The sequence below is a fragment of the Pongo pygmaeus genome, chromosome 12 (assembly GCF_028885625.2).
Source record: "Pongo pygmaeus isolate AG05252 chromosome 12, NHGRI_mPonPyg2-v2.0_pri, whole genome shotgun sequence".
Lineage (NCBI taxonomy): Eukaryota > Metazoa > Chordata > Mammalia > Primates > Hominidae > Pongo > Pongo pygmaeus.
In genome coordinates this window covers 39,436,489-39,453,994 of record NC_072385.2, presented here as the reverse complement: position 1 = coordinate 39,453,994, position 17,506 = coordinate 39,436,489, and the positions used below count along the sequence as shown (strand labels likewise).

At 34.7% G+C, this 17,506-nt stretch overlaps 1 long non-coding RNA gene across 1 annotated transcript in view; it reads left to right on the top strand.

The window, feature by feature from the left end:
* The first annotated feature begins 13,071 nt into the window (after window positions 1-13,071).
* LOC134737870 (uncharacterized) overlaps window positions 13,072-17,506 on the top strand; it is a 40,743-nt gene continuing 36,308 nt past the window's right edge. The window contains exon 1 of the long non-coding RNA XR_010123273.1: window positions 13,072-13,185. This is a non-coding gene — a long non-coding RNA (uncharacterized LOC134737870). The remainder of the gene's footprint in view (window positions 13,186-17,506) is intronic.

Here is a 17,506-nt window from a genome sequence, read left to right as displayed (position 1 = left end):
ACTGAAACTCACCCATCACCACATCCAATGAGATGCAGGCTTCCTTGTTCATCATGATTGTTTTCTTGCCCCTCTCTAGGTCCTGCTTTCTTACACATTGTTAGATTTCATCCATGCCATAAAACCCTCTAGTTGTGGTTGGTCAGGGAAATTGATTTGAGACTGATATCCCATCTCCTTGGTTGCAGCACCCTATTAAATTCTTCTTCTTGGCAATACTCATCATCCTAATCTTTGGCTTTCTTGTGGTAAGCTGCAGGACCTACACTGAACTCCTGGCCTTTTGGTAACCTGTGGATCATTAGTAATTGTATTCTTAGTTTTTTGAAGAGCCTTTATATTGCCTTCCAAAGAGGCTGTACTTATTTACAATGCCACTGATGTTGTACAAGGGTTCTCTTTTTTCTACACCCTCCCCACACATGTTATTTGTTGTTGTTTTGATGATAATCTATGTGAGATGATATTTTATTGTGGATTTAATTTGCATTTCTCTGATGATTAGAGAGGTTCAGCACTTTTTCTTGTATCTGTACTCCATTTGTGTGTATTCTTTTCAGAAATGTCTATCTGGATTCTTGTCCATTTTTAAATAGGGTTTTTTTTTTTTTGTCATTGGGTTCTATGAGTTCCTTGCATATTTTGGATATTGGCCTCTCATCCAATCTGTGATTTGCAAATATTTTCTCCCAGGTTGTGGGTTGTCTTTTCAATCTGTTAATTGTTTCCTTTGATGTGTAGAAAGTTTTCAGAACAATGCAATGGCATTTGTCTATTTTTGTCTATCAATCATAGTGATTTCACATATCTCCAGACCTATGCCATGCAGCTTTACCACTATGTTTCTGTTCTCCTCTAGTAGTTCTACAGTTTCAGCTCATATATTTTAAGTGTTTATCCCATTTTGAGTTGATTTCTGTATAAGGAGTAAGAAAAGAGTTTACTTTTATTCTTCTGCATGTGGATATCCAGTTTTCCCAACACCATTTATTGAAGAGACTGTACTTTTGCCATTGTGTGTTACTGGCACTTTTTTCAAAAATTAATAGGCTGTAATTGTGGGTGTTTATTTCTGAACTTTGTATCCTAGTTCATTGGATGATGTACCTGTTTTATGCTAGTACCATGCTGTTTTAATGACTATAGCTGTGTAAAGTATTTTGGAATCTGGTGGTGTGATGCCTCCAGCTTTGTTCTTTTTGCTCAAGATGGCTTTGGCAGTTTGGGGCCTTTTGTGGTTTCATGTGAATTTATAAATTCTCTTTCTATTTCTTTGAAAAATGAGCTTGAGACTTTGATTGACATTGCATAGAATCTATAAATGGTGTTAGGTAGTACAGATATTTTAAAAATATTCTTTCTATCCATTAACACAAAATATCTTTCAGTTTATTTGTGTCATCTTCAATTTCTTTCATCAATGTTTTACCATTTTCAGTATGTAGATCTTTCACATTCTTGGTATTTTATTTTATATTTGATGCTATTGTAGGTTGGGTTGTTTTATTATTTTTTAAAAAGATAGTTCATTGTTAGTGTATAGAAATGCAACTGGTTTTTGTAAGCTGATTTTGTTTCCTGCAACTTTACTGAATTTCTTTAGCAGTTCTAAGAGATTTTGGGAGGAGTCTTTAGAATTTTCTCTATATAAGATTGCATCATTAGCACACATAACATTTCAGTTCTTCCTTTTCTATTTGCATGACTTTTATTTTTTTTCTTGCTTGATTGTTCTGGCTGGAACTGCTAGTACTATGGTAAACATAGTGGTGAGAAGAGGCATCTTTGTCCTGTTTTTGATTTTAGAGGAAAAGCCTTCAACTTTTCAACATTGGTTATGATCTTCACTGTGGGCTTATCATGTATAGCCTTTATTGTGCTGAGAAACATTCCTTTTATATCTAATTTATTAAGAGTTTTTTTAATCATGAAAAGATGTGAAATTTAGTCAAATGCTTTTTGTGTGTGTTAATTGAGATATTGATATGTTTTTGTACTTTATTCTGTGACTAAATTATGTTGCATCTATTGACTTGGTACATTGAATCATCCTTGCCTCCCAAGGATAAATTCCACTTGATCATTGTCAATGATCTTTTTAATGTACTGTTGCATATGGTTTGCTTGTATTTTGTTGTCAATATTTTTATCTGTGTTCATTAGGAATAGTAGTCTGTAGTTTTCTTTTCTTATAGTGTTTTTCTTTGGCTTTGGCATTGGGGTCATTCTGGCCTTGTAAAGTGAGTTTGGAAGTGCTTCCTGCACTTCAGGGTTTGCAAGAATTTGAATAGGATTGGTATTAGTTCTTATTTAAATGTTTGGTAGAGTTTAGCCATGAAGCTATGAGGTCTTGGGGTTTTCTTTGATGGGAGAGTTAATTACTTGTGTAATCTCCTTACTCATTATTGTTCTGTTCAGATTTCCTATTTTATTGTGTTTAAGTCTTGCTAGGTTATGTTTCTAGGAATTTACCCATTTCTATCAGATTATTAAGTTTTTTGGCATATACAGTAATCTTTGTATTTCTATGTTATCAGTTGTAATATTTCCTCTTTCATTTCTGATTTTTTTGAGCACTCAGTTTGTGTAGCTAAAGTTTTGTCAATTTTGTTTAGCTTTTCAAAAAACCAACTCATAGATTCATCAATCTTTAACTATTTTTGTTTTTAAGTGTCTATTTTATTTATTTTTGCTCTGATTTGTGTTATTTCTTTCCTTCTGCTAACTTTGGGTTTAGTTTGTTCTTTCTTTTTTTTTCCATTTCCTTGAGGTGTAACTCTGAGTTGTTTGAGATGTTTCTTTTTATTTTTTAAATAGTATAATTTTTAGAGGCAAAGTCTTACAATATAGCCCACACTGGGTTTGATCTCAGGCTCAATTGATCCTCCCTCTGAGTAGGAAAGAGTACAGGCATGCACCATTGCACACGGGATTGTTTTTTATTTTTTTTAGGAAGAAAAAGAATTGCTGTGTTTCCCTCTTAGAAATGTTTTTGCTGCACCCAATAAATTTTGATATGTTGTGTTCTATTTTTGTGTGTTAAAGATATTTTTAATTTTTGCCTATAATTTCTTCTTTGACTCAATACTTGTTTTAGAGCACATTGTTTAATGTCCACATTTTTGTTAATTTCCCAGGATTCATCCTGTTATTGAATTCTAGTCTTATACCATCATGGTTGTAAAAGATGCTTAAAATGATTTAATCTTCCTAAATTTGTTAAGACTTGTTTTGTGCCTAACATGATCTAACTTGCAGAATGATAGGTGTATACTTCAAAAGAACGTGTATTCTGTTGCTGTTGGGTGGAATACTCCGTGTATATCTGTTAGATACATTTGCTGTATAGTTCAAATCCAGTGTTTTCTTATTGATTTTCTGACTGTATAATCTATTGTTTAAAGTGGGATACTAAAATCCTCTACTATTACTGTGTTGCAATCTATATCTTTCTTCAGATTTCTTAATGTTTAGTTTGTATATTTAGGTGCTTCCAATTTGGGGTGCATGGATATGTATAATTGTTATATTCCCTTGATGAGTTAATTGCTTTATCATTATATAATAACTTTCTTTGTGTCTTTTAACAGTGTTTGACATAAAGTCTGTTTTTTCTGAAATAATAGATGTAGCTACCTCTGCTTTCTTTTTCTTTCCATGTGCATGGAATATCTTTTAAAATTTTTTTATTTTTATTTTAAATCCAGAAGGTACATGTGCAGGTTTGTTATGTGGATATATTGCATGATGCAGATGATTTGGCTACTAATGACTCTGTCACCCAAGTAGTGAACATAGTATTCACTTGGTAGTTTTTCAACTTTTGCTTACCTCCCTTCTTCTCCCTTTGTGGAATCTCCAGTGTCCATTGTTGCCATCTTTATGCCCATGTGTACCCAATGTTTAGCTCCCACTTCTAAGTGAGAACTTGCGGTATTTGGTTTCATTTTTCTGCATTAATTCATTCTGGATAATGCCTCTAGCTGCATTCATGTTGTTGCAAAGGACATAATCTCATTGTTTTTTATAACTATGTAGTATTCTATGATGTATATGTACCACACTTCCTTTATTCTATCGACCATTGATTGGCACTTAGGTTGATTTCATGTTTTTGCTATTATGAATAGTGCTATGATGAACATATATGAGTGCATGTGTCTTTTTGGTAGAATAATTTATTTCCATTTGGGTGTACACCCACTACTAGGATTGCTGGGTTGACTGATATTTCTATTTTTACTTATTTGAGAAATCTTCAAACTCCTTTCCACATTGGCTGAACTAATTTTTATTCCCACCAACAGTGTATAAACATTCCCATTTCTCTGCAACTTTGACAAGGTGTTTTGTTTTTACTTTTTAATAATAAGCATTATGACTTGTGTGAGATGGTATCTCATTGTGGTTTGATATAAATCTCTCTGATGACTAGTGATATTGAGTATTTTTTATATGTTTGCTGCCTGCTTGTATGTTTTCTTTTGAGAAGCGTCTGTTCATTCCCTTTGCCCAGTTTTTAGTGGGGTTATTTGTTATTATCTCATTAAGTTCCGTATAGATTCTAGATATTAGTCCTTTGTCAAATGCATATTTTGCATATATTTTCTCTCATTTTGTAGGTTGCCTGTTTATTCTTTTGATAGTTCCTTTGGCTGTTCAGAAGCTCTTTCATTTAATTAATTCTTATGTCTCTATTTTTGATTTTGATTCATTTGCTTTGGGGGTCTTCATTATACATTCTTTGCCAAGGCCCATGTCTACAAGAGTATTTCTTAGGTTTTCTTCTGGATTTTTTAGTTTGAGGTCTTATATTTAAGGTTTATTTATTTATTTTGCAGAGTATTGCCCTGTCACTCAGGCTGGAGAGCAGTGGAGTAATCATAGCTCATTAGAACTTTGAACTGCTTGGCTCAAGCATGTTTCCTGCCTTAGCTTCTGAAGTAGCTATGACAACAGGCACATAACACCGTGCCCAGCTATTTTTTCTAACATTTGATAGAGATGAAGCCTCATTATGTTGTCCAGGATGGTCTCAAATTCTCGGGCTTAAGTGATCCTCCTGTCTCAGCCCCTCAAAGCATTGGAATTACAGACATGAGCCATTATGTTTAGCTGTGAATTAATTTTTGCATATGGTGCGATATGAGGTAAAGGTTCAGTTTCTTTGTTGTGCATATAATTGGCTCATTTTCTTATTCCCATTTCCAGAACAGGATATCCTTTCCTCATTTATTTTTGTTGACTTTGTGCAAGATCAGTTGGTAGGTGTGTGGCTTTATTTCTGGGTTCTCTGTGCTGTTTCATTTGTTCTTTGTGTCTTTTTTTTGTACCAGAATCATTCTGCTGTTTTGTTGACTGTAGCCTTGTAGTATAGTTTGATGTCAGGTAATGTGATGCCCCTGGATGTATTCTTTTTGCTTAGGATTGCTTTGGGTACTCAGGGTCTTTTTTGGTTCCTTATGGATTTTAGAATAGCTGTTTCTAATTCTGTGAAAAATAATGTTGGTAATTTGATAAGAATAGTATTGAATCTATTACTGCTTTGGGCAATATGGATGTTTTAATGATATTTACTCTTCCAACCCATGAGCACATAACACTATTCTATAATTTTGTGTTGTCTGTGATTTTATTCAGTAGTGTTTTATAGTTTTCCTTGTAGAGGTCTTTCACCTCCTAGTTTAGATGTATTCTCAGTGTGTGTGTGTGTGTGTGTGTGTGTGTGTATGTGTCTATTGTAAATGGTATTTAATTCTTGATTTGGTTTCAGCTGAATGTGATTGGTGTATATAAATGCAACTGAATTTTGCATCCTGAGACTTTTCTTAAGTCACTTAACTAGGAGTCTTTTGGCAGAGTCTTGAGGCTTTCTTTGGTGTAGAATCATAATGTCAGTGAAGAGAGATAATTTGACTTCCTAATTTCCTATTTTGATTATTTTATTTTCTTCCCCTTTCAGATTGCTCTGACTAGGGCTTCCACTACTATGTTGAATAATGGACATCCTTATTTTGGTCTAATTTTTAGGGAGAAAGTTTCCAGGTTTTGTGCATTCGTTATGATGTTTGATATGGGTTTTTCATAGATGGGTCTTATTATTTTGAGATATGTTCCTTTGATGCCTAGTTTGTTGAGGATTTTTTTCATGACAGAATGTTAGATTTTATTATATTTTTTATATTTCTATTGAGATGATCATTTTTTTTCAATTCTGTTTATGTGGTGAATCACATTTACTGATTTGTGTATGTTGAACCATCCTTGCATCCCAGGAACAAAGCCCATTTGGTCATTGTGAATTAACTATTTTACATGCTGCTGAATTTGACTTGCTAGTGTTTTGTTGAGGATTTTTGCATTCATATTTATCAGGAATATTGGCCTGTAGTTTTCTTTTTTGGTTGTGTCTGCCAAAATTTGGTATCAGAATGATACTGCTTTTGTAGAATGCGTTAGGGAGCAGTCCCTCATCTTCAATTTTCAGTAGTTTCAGCAGTATTTATATCATCTCTTCTTCACAGGTCTAGTAGAATTTGGCTGCGAATCCATCTGCTGCAGAGCTTTTGTTTGTTGGTAGGTTTTTTATTACTGATTCAATTTCAATACTTATTATTTGTCTGTTCAGGATTTCTGTGTCATCCTGGTTCTACTTTGGAAGGTTGTGTGTTTTTAGAAATTTAGCCATTTCCTCCAAATTTTCTAGTCTGTGTACATAGAGATGTTTATAATAGTCTCTGAGGATATTTTGTATTTCTGTGGGATTAGGTGTGATATCATCTTTGTTATTTCTGATTGTGCTTATTTGTATCATCTCTTCTTCTTCATTAATTTAGCTAGAAGTCTGTCAACCTTTTCAAAAATTCTTTGAAAAGAATCAACTATTTGTTTAATTGTATTGTCCCTTTATATGGTTTTTAGGGTGTAAATGAGATTTACATCCTGCTCTGATTTTAGTTATTTCTGTTCTTCTGCTAGATTTGGGCTTACTTAGTTCTTGTAATTCCAGTTCTTTTAGGTATGAGGTTAGGTTGTTAATTTGCAATCTTTCTATCCTGTTGATACAGGTAAATTGTACACTATCCACTTAACACTGCTTTTGCTGCTTTCTGAGAGGTTTGCTATGTTATGTCTGTATTTTCACTTGTCTCAAATAATTTTTTGTTTTCTCCCTTAATTTTGTTGTTTGCCCGAAAGTCATTCATGAGCAAGTTTTTCACTTACCATGTATTTGTGTGGTTTTGAGAGTTCCTCTTGGTATTGGCTTGTTTTTGCTGTTCCACTGTAGTCTGAGAAGATGGTTGATATGATTTTAGTTTTTTGAGTGTTGAGACTTGCTTTATGACAAAGCATATGGTCAATTTGAGAGTATGTTCTGTGTGCAGATGAGAAGAATGTATATTCTTTGATTATTAGGTGTATTATTCTGTAGATGTCTATTAGGTCCAATTCAAGTGCCATATTTAAATCCCGAAGTTGTTAGTTTTCTGTCTTTGTGATCTCCCTAGTGATGGCAGTTGGGTGTTGAAATTCTCCACTATTATTGTTTGGCTATCAAAACCTTTTCTGACATTTGTAGGTATTTGTTTTATAAATATGCATGCCCCAGTGTTGGCTGTGTATATATTTAGGACAATGAAATCTTCCTGTTGTACCAAACATTTTAACATTATGTAATGCCCTTCGCTTTCCTTTTTTGCTGTTGTTGGTTTCAAGTCTATTCTATTTGATAAAAAAATAGCAACTTCTGCTCTCTTTTGTTGCCCTTTGATGTGATAGATTTTTCTTCATCTCTTTACTTTGAGCCTATAGGTGTCATTACATGTGAGACAGGTCTCATGAAGACAACAGAAGGGTGGAACTTGTTTTTGTATCCAACTTGCCACTCAATTTCTTTTAAGTGGAGTGTTTAGTTCATTTATGTTTAGGGTTAATTTTAATATATGAGGTTTAGTTCCTGTCATAGTGTTGTTAACTAATTGCTCTGTAGTCTTAATTGTGTAGTTGCTTTATAGTGTCCATGGCTATGTGCTTGTGTGTGCTTTTGTAGCAAGTATCATCATTTTGTTTCCATATTTAGAACTCCCCTAAGCATCTTTTGTAGGGCCAGTCTTGTGATGAATTCCCTTAGCATTTGCTTGTCTGGGAAAGACGTTTTTCTCCTTCGTTCATTAAGCTTAGTTTTGCAGAACATAAAATTCTTGGCCGGCATTGTTTTCCCTTAAGAATGCAAAAAATGAGTCCCCAGTCTCTTCTGCATTGTCAAGGTTCTGCTCAGAAGCCCACTGTTTTCATCTGATGGATTTCCCTTTATAAGTAATATAACCCTTTTGTTTAGCTTCCTTTAAGATTTTGTCTTTCATGTTGACTTGGATAATTTGATAAATATATGTCTTGAGGATGGTTGTCTCTGGGTTTCTTCTGCGTACATGTTGATGTCTGTAGAATGATTGGGGAAATTTCTCTAAATTATATACTCAAATATGTCTTTCAAGTTGCTTACTTTCCTTTCTCTCTCTGGAATGCCAATAATTCATAATTTGATCTCTTCCTATATTTCTTGAAGGATTGTTTACTTAAATTTTTTTTTTGTTTTTGTCTGACTGGGTTGATTTGAAGGACCAGTCTTCAAGCTCTGAATTTTTTTCTTCTGCTTGGTCTAGTCTGTTGTTACGACTTCAAATGATAGTTGGAAATTTTTTTCAAAAAAATTTGAACTTCTTAATTCCAGGAGTTTTGTTCAGTCATTTTTTAACTCAGTTAGGTCCTTCAAATCTTTGATCATTTTTCTGGCTTCTTTGTGTTGCCTTTCAACTTTCTCTTGGATCTCATTGAATTTATTTTCATCCATATTGTAGATTCTATATGTGTCATTTTAGGTATTTCATTCTGGTTAAGATTTATTGTTGAGTAGTTAGTCAGATCCTTTGGAGCTGATTAAACACTCTGTTTTTTTAAAAATTGTCTTGCCAGAGTTCTTGCGTTGGTTCCTTCCTATTGGACGAGCTGACACTTTCCTTCTCCTCCTTCTCCTCCTTCTTCTCCTTCTCCCTCTCCTTCTTCTCTTCTTCTTTCTTCCTTGAATTTGCTACTGTTTGAATGGGGCTTCTTGACTTTTTTACTCTTTTTTCCCCCCTGGAGATATTATTGTGATGTATATTGTATGTGATGAAATGGCTTTGTTTTGGGGTGATTTCAGAATGCCAAGGATCTGGATGGGTTTCTTGGTTTCAGTTAGGTTTGTAGCTTTCTCAGATGCTAATGGTCATAGAGAGATAATTTCATTTGGTTGTAGAATTCAGGCTGCAGTCCTGTAGATGACACTTAAGAGTAAGCTCCAATAAGTAGGGATGAGGCAGAGGCAATGAAGAAGCACAAAATGTGCCTTTCCTCAGTGGACATTTGCCTTCAGTGGTGTGGGAGCTGCTGGACAAGACTGAGAAGCACACTCTTATAGCCCACGCTAAAGTTCAAACTGCTGGGATCAGCAATTCCACTCTGGCTTGGGCTAGTTTAAATGCTCCCTCCATGCGCGGGTGTCAGCTGTATTATAGGACAGCACTGAGTTCAATGCCTCACAACTCCTGTGTTCTCCTTCCCCCAGTGCCCAGAGAGCTATCTGCACCTTGCTTCAGGTTGGGGAGTGTGGCATTGGTGATTCAGGACAGTTTTTTCTTTCTCTTCAGTGCCTCTTTCAGTGAAATGAAGTCAAAACGAGGTAGTGCGAGTGCTTACCTGATTTTTGGTTCTTATTAAGGTGCTTTCTTCTGTGTAGATAGTTGTTAATTTGCTGTCCTCATGGTGGTGGGGAAGACCATTTGTGGCACTTTCTATCCTACCATGTTGCTCTGCTCTCCTCCTAAATAATTATTTTTAATGATTAAATTTAATACTTATGTAAAATATATAAAACTGTAGACCCTGTCACTTAAAAAAGATTAAACAGATTTTTAAAATACATGAAACTAATATATTTCCTCAAAATTTTCCCTGATTATCTGTTTATTTATTCCTATGCCAACACCATAATTACTCTGGCTTTATAATTTGTTTTAATATCTAAAAAGACTGCAACACCTCCCAGCATCCTTAAAAATTGTTGATATTATCAATTATTTGGATTTCTATACAAAAAATATATTTTAGTATAATGTTAGTATATTTGGCTGTAAATTGGCTTTACATTAATTTCTGTATGAATTTCAGAAGAACTGACATTTTTATATTGTTAAACCTGGGATTGCTACAAGTTCAATTTTGCCTCTTTATTTGTGTAAAACAGCAGGCAAAGGCAGAAGTTACTATGTTAACAGAGGCTGCCCCCGTTTACCATGAGGTGATGGATTTGGTGTCACATAATGGGGGCTGGGAAGAATATGTCTGGAGCTGGGAGATTTACTGAGGCCCCTCTTGGTGCCTCCATTTCCAGTATTAACAAAAAATAGGCAATTGCAACAACCACAGCCTCAAAAGACAAAGTCAACAGGGAGCTCAGACTCTTCAGGGATGCAGGTCTGTGTTATCCTACTATGCAAGCACCTTCACTCGGCAGAAGTTAAGAGAAAGTTGAGGAGCAACATAGGAGAGAGAGTAGAAAGATTTATTATGTGCTAGGGACAAACTGCAGCATCAGGGGCTGTAGCTTGTCCCATTAGCTATCTTGAGGGCCAAGATTTTTTTTTTTTTTAATGTCTAGAAACTGCTGCTGACCTAGATGAATGAAAAGGCAGGGTCCATTTTACCTGGGATGTAGGTGGTTCTCTGCTGCAAAGGGGATTGTAGTAGACACTGGCGAGTGCCCAGTCCTTTCTGTTCTGCTAACAACTTCCAGTGTTGGTGTCCTGTGTCTGAGGGCATTTTCTGGAAAGCTGCTTTACCTATAATTGTGTCAGGCTGGAAGTGCCCCAGAAGTTATTCTCGCTAGAAGTAACTTTCAGGTAGTAATGACTTATGAACTCTGCCTCTTTAACCCTTCAGTATGAAAATCTCAAAGCATGTGTTTTGCAAGGTTCCCCAGAGTTTCTTTGCAGGATTCAAATTTTGTTGCCCTCTTTGGCGCTGGTTGAGTTTCACTCTCTCCCTTTCCTGTCTCAAATCATGTACCCATTTCTCTGCTGGGGCAAACCTCACCTCTCAGATAAACCAATCACAGGCAACTTCCTGTCTTATGAAGGATTCTTGGCATACCCAAATGCGGTTGCTTATGTCCAAAGAAAATAAAAACAACTGAAAAGTATTAGAACTGATGAAGGAGATTGGTATTGTAGTCACTATATATACATACATCTCTTTTTGTGTCCATGTCCATGTATATTGTGTGTCTATGAGCACACATACACACCCAAAAATGTATATATAATCAAATCACTTTCCTTGACACTAAAGGGAAGAGTTGGAAAATAGAGGAAAGATTACTTATATAATGGCAACAAAAATACAAAATGAAACATTAACAAAAATCTTTATATAAATACAAAATATATTATTAGAATGAAACTTTTTACAACATAAAAATATATAATAATATTCCATATTTCTGGAAATGAAGATTTACTGTTGTAAATATATCAAGAATGTATCAATTAATTGGCTAAAATAGAAATAGTGTATTATATAATTGCAATCAAATTGTGATTGTCCAAAATCTTGACAAACATTCCAAAATTCATATTAGACAATAATTTTTATAAGTATCAACTTGAAAAAGAAAAATAAAGGAAGAGAAAATTTATTCTATTTAAAGGTTTGCATTGTCATTGATAAGTAGCTTTGTGGAAGACAATGTACGTATTCCTAGCTTTAGAAAGAATGAAAATAGAATCTCAAATTGGATGGAAATAAGGGGTTATTTCAGGAATGTTATTGGGAATATTGGGAAAAAAATTAGCTGGATATCTACATAATTAGGAATGGATTGAATATTTAGCCTACAAATATCCAAGAGATAGAGAAATGTTTTCTTAATCTTGAAATAAATACCAGAAATCCTAAAAGAAAATGATGTTAGAATCTGATTTTAAATTCTGCAAACTTGGAAAGAGAAAATTATTTTGCATGATAACATGTAGAATAAACAAAGTTAAAATATAAAGAAAGAAAATTAGGTGAAATTAAATTGATACACACTGATATAAACATATTTGTACTGTACAAATCAATATAAAAGGAGGACCATCTCCAAAGGTTACAGGTAATGGGTACAAACAGGAAAATTCCTCACACACACCTGCACACACATGCACAGAAACTCCAAAGCAGGAATGGTACACAATAATATGAACAAACCAAAGAATATAAACACAAAACAAAAATTAGTGAATATTTTTGGCTTTCAGATTAGCAAAAATTAAATAACATTGATAATATTAATTGCTGGGAATGGTATGGGAAAAGTGGTGTTCTCATTTGCTCCTCATGGCAGGCCATGTGGCAGGCCAGGTTTCACTAATGCAGGCCTCTGTCACAACTGTCTCAGTATTCAATGACTGTTTAAGTTAAATATTAAAAGCTAAGAAAAAAAAGCCAGTGCCCTCATAAAAAGGCTGGAATGTAACAAAAGCCCATCAAGAGTTTTGCCTAGGCCTTTCCTGGGCCTTAAAGAATGACAAAATAATGAAGGAATTCTTAACAGTAACCAAATGGATTATACAAGTTTTACTGTGGATCTGAAGAAACTCCCCAGGCCTCCACAAAGAAGTTTATTGGAAGTCTGAAGGAACTCCCGACCCTCAGTGATTTAGCAGGAGACAAGATAAGGGTAATCCTCCCAGCACCTAGACCCATTTAAATTAAGCAAAATTCCTGAGGCTCCAGAAGAAGGTCTTCAGGACTCAAACCTTACTTATAAATTAAAAGAAGTTAATTACTTATGTCTTTAGATGAATGCACACTTACATGTAGACATATAGCTTAGAAGGTACATAAGCTCTGAAAAACTTTGTAATTTTGAGTTGGTCTGGTGATACATTCCAGGCCCTCCAAATGTAACCAGTTACAGACATAAAAACTCTCTTCCTCACCAGTTCATCTGCATCTCATTATTATGCCAGAGAAATAGCAGCCCAGCTCTCAGTTTGGTCCAGGAACAAATTCAGTGAGCCAGCCAGAAGAGACTGGGATGGTGCTGTGTTCAGTGGCCAGCAGCTTGCTGTGAGACAGTCTTCAGGAGGATCCCAGCAGCTGTTGGTGAGATTTTCCAGGAACCCTCTCAAAGGCTGTCCCATGCACAAAATTGCATGTCCCTTTCACTACTGGGGAAGAACAGATACCAGGTACAGACAAGCTCAAAAAGTGAGTTAACCGTATCATATGCTGGGAGACTATTGTTTTCCTGTCTGGACTTGTTAAGCCATTTGTCCGGTACCACCAAGGGAAGCAATAAGGCTCATCCATACACCCACTTTGCATTTTGGTTGAGATCCGGTTTTGAGTTGGTTTTGAGTCTGTTTTGCCTGAGTGCACTCCCCCTTGTGTTTGTCTGAAATTTGTCTTGACTTGTTTATGTATCTGTCTTATCCCTTTTAATGCCATGTGAACTTGAAAATGGGAAGTATTGGGTCCATTCCTGCTGAGAGGCCCCTTGGAAGGAAAAATAATTTCTTTAGGAGCTCAATGGTTAAATTTCAGCTTAATTAAAAGCTAACATCCAAGATGTGTATATTTATGTGTTCATGTTTGTATTTAAAAGGGCTTTATGTTTTTATTTTCATTTATTTCTCTCCTAGGGCCTTGTCTTTTTGAGCAAAGGGTTTTTTTTTTTTTTATCTCGGCGGACTGAATTTTGTTTTCTTTATTAATAGCTACTGCAACAGAAGCTACTGTAAGGTTTTTAAGAGAAAGTTATAATTTAGATACTTAGAAATGTCTTTGTTTGGAAAAAACTTTTTTTTTTAAGTGCACTGTGAAAGTATTACATGGTCAAGCCTCGTAATAATTCTCGCTTTTTGAAAATCCAGGATTTGGTGTGGGCTTTGCCCAGAGCTCAACAATCCAGTTAAAAAATAAGAAAATGGAGGTCTTATGATTTATAAAATGTACTTCTATTGGCTTGCCTAATACGTCTATATGTTTCTGTCTTGTGTACACCATGTTTCACTACTAAAAAATATAAAAGAGATTTAATTAATTGGCTCAGAGAAAAATAAAAGCACTTAAATACTCTAACAGAGAAAAATAAGAGTAGTCAAAAGCTTTTCCAAGTTTATGTAACTTAAGTAAAATCTTTAATAAATAAGCAAGTTTTAAGAAATGATTGATAAAGTAATATTAGAAATGTCTTAAGAGTTGCCAGCATACATTTTTGTTTGCATTCATTGATCAAGCAATTTCATACTTATCTCTGCCAAATATTATAAGGTGTCAAAATGTGACAGAGTCTACAAAACTGTAACTTAGCCCAAAACAGAATAATCTTTGCTTGTGTATTTTTTAATAAATGAAAAATTGATATTGTTTTAATGAAGATAGCCATATCTTGAAATACCCTAACTTCTAATCTTGTGGCCTTAGGCAGGCTAGTCCACAGACAAAAAATAGTTTGTTCTGGGAAAAGACTGTTATCATCTTTGTTTCTAAGCTAAACCACAAACTATGTTAATAAACAGGAATAGCTTGGTAGTTAGAAGCAAGATGGAGTCAGTTGGGTCAGATCATTTTCACAGTCTCGGTTATAATTTTGCAATGGTGGTTTCACAACTTTAAATGATGACTATCTCAGTTTTCATAAATATTCTAGGTAAATGGTTAAAATAAATAATTAAATAAATGTAATGAGATAAATGCTCGTAAAGAAACTTGTTATAATTTAGAATCTAAAGTTATATTAAACAACAGATATTTCATTATTTGTGTATTTTCCAATAAAAATATATTGTAGGAAAACATTCTTTCTAAAAATTGTGTCCTTTTTAAAGAGTAACTAATTTTTGTCTAATTCAAAGTTTATTTATTGGTTCTATATAAAACCAGGTAAAAGAAACCAGGACATGAAAGAGATATAAGGAAAGTTATAAAAATAAAGAGAGTTTTAAAGATTATTGGTAAAATAAAACTATCTTCAAAATGTAAACATTTGGTCTATATTATGCAGGTCAAATATTAGGTTTGCTAAATGCTTTAGGTCATAACCTGCTTCTTTGACTAAAAATTTTTCAATTTAGTTTGCAGTGTTAAATTCTAGATAAGGCCTGTGAACATGTTAAATTAGCCATGCCCCGTAGCTACGCAAAAAGGTATTAAAGAAAAAGGAATGTATATAAGAAAGGATCTTGTATGGTAAATTATTGTCCTAAAGTAAAATAAGTGGTTCCTTAAAGAGAGGGATGTTTAGGACAAATCAGAAAGTCAAGGCATGTCAAAGATTGTATAAGTCATGAAAGGGCTTATGAAAAGGAATTTACGCAGGAAATGTTGTACAATTTAAAGGTGGTTAGGCCTCCTAAATGCTTTATGAAACATTACTATGACTCTCAGCGGTACAACTTGCTTGCTTTCAGCTAGGTAAGACCTGGGACATATGGAGTTAGACTCTGTAATAAGTCAGACCTTATCTACACTTCTGCCTAGGTCCCAGGCTCCACACCTAGTACATAATTAAAATCACATAAATACCAAGGTTTTCACCACAAGTAAAGGTTGCTAAGAGTTAATAGTGTAGTGTGTATTTGTGACTATTAAAGAAACTGTTTACATGCAAGGTGTATAAGGAAACTAAAATATACTTTTGGTAAAAAGATCATAAGGAGTTATAAGAATGTAGGTTTTTGCCTAGACTAAAAAGTTAAAAGCTTATTTTGAGTTGGATAAAATAAAAGTAAAGTTTTACACAAATTGTGGAAGGTTAATTGTGAAGGAAATTCTGGGTGTAAACATATTGGCTAAAGTTAAAGGGGTATCTCCAGTTTTTCTGTAAATTGAGCATTAAAATAAAAGCACAATGGGTTTCTCTTGGAGCACTAACCTGCTCTTTAACAAAAATTGTAAAGGGCTATAAAAAGTGTGCACAAATCTTACCTTATGGTCAAACATTAAAATTGGGTAAATACATCTATAAGGATTTATTAAGAAGTGGGTTTAACATTAATAGTACACTAATGTGAAAGTGAAATTTGGCTTATTTGGTAAAAAAAATTATATGGTAAACATTGTCAAATATAAAATGGAGTTTGGCTTTCTTTGGGCTATATTTGTATAAATACATTATTTGTATGTGTTCTAAAGTTATGGGGAACTCCTATAATTCCAATATATCTTAGTGTATGTTGTTAGTAATAATTATATTGTTATGTTAAAATTATTGTGTGTCACAGAGATAACAGGTTTCCTTGTCAATTGTGTCTGTAACACAATATGGCTACCCTAAAACTTTTTGTCACACATTATTGCGGGATCTGGTCAGCAGCCCGCAATGCAACAGGGCTCTCTCTTTGTTCCTAGGTGGATCTGCAAGTTGCTAAATAATAGAGACACACAAGATAATGAAAGCTGGATCCAAGGGGGCCACCGCCTTCTGGTCCCACAGTGCCAACAATGCACTGGATATACCAGCATTTATTATTAAGTTTAGTGAGGGCGGGTGTGGGTTAGTGAGGGATTTAGGGTCATTTGATTATGAGGTGAGATGGTCACATGGGGATGAAGTAATTCTTTAACATAACACTTGTATGTTGAAGTACAGTATACAGAGGTAAGAATTTACAATATAGTGTGTGCATCAGTAATTTCTAACAGAGCCTTAAAACAGAAACACAATCTTTCCATAACCTATGATTAGCAAGATATTAATCAGCAGTAACAGTTGCAACAAAAGCTGGTTACAAAAAATCCACAGAAACAGGACGTGGAGCTAGACAACTGGTTAGACCAGAAATTCTCAGAAGGGAGTGTGCCTTCACCCTAAAGAGGCCTAGAAGAGCCATGGCAAGATGAGGGCATTTATAGCCCTGTCTTATCCATATGGACAGGTGCCCCCCATGCATCCGTTTATAGGCTCTCCACAAGGGTCGCATTTCATTCCCAGAGCTATGAACATCTGCTTTTCTGGGATAGGAATCTTGGTGATGTGAAACCTCCCTGACAGCATGTCCGTTCATAGGCTGTCTGCAGGGGGATGTGCATCACGTGCTGTTGGCTCATTCTGGGATTCCAACCTGGCATTGTCTTTACACAATCCTGCATGCAATTTTGTATTTACAATAATCAGGAGCATTTCATCTTTTATTCTGTAGCCATAGTTTCAGGGGGTCTACCTACATCTCCCCCTTTTCTCTGATTTAAATGAACGATAGCAGTCATAGCTTGGCACTGATCACGATTCAATTGAAGAATTTTTTTTCCAATTTTACACATGAACAATAAACCAATAGCACAAATTATACACAGAACAAAATTAACAATACTGGATCCTCCCAAAGAGTTTACCCATTGAATGAGGTTGAGATTGGATAATCTCTCAGAGATACCATCTAAAACTTCAGCACTGGGTAAAGCAGTTAAGTGTACTTGAGAG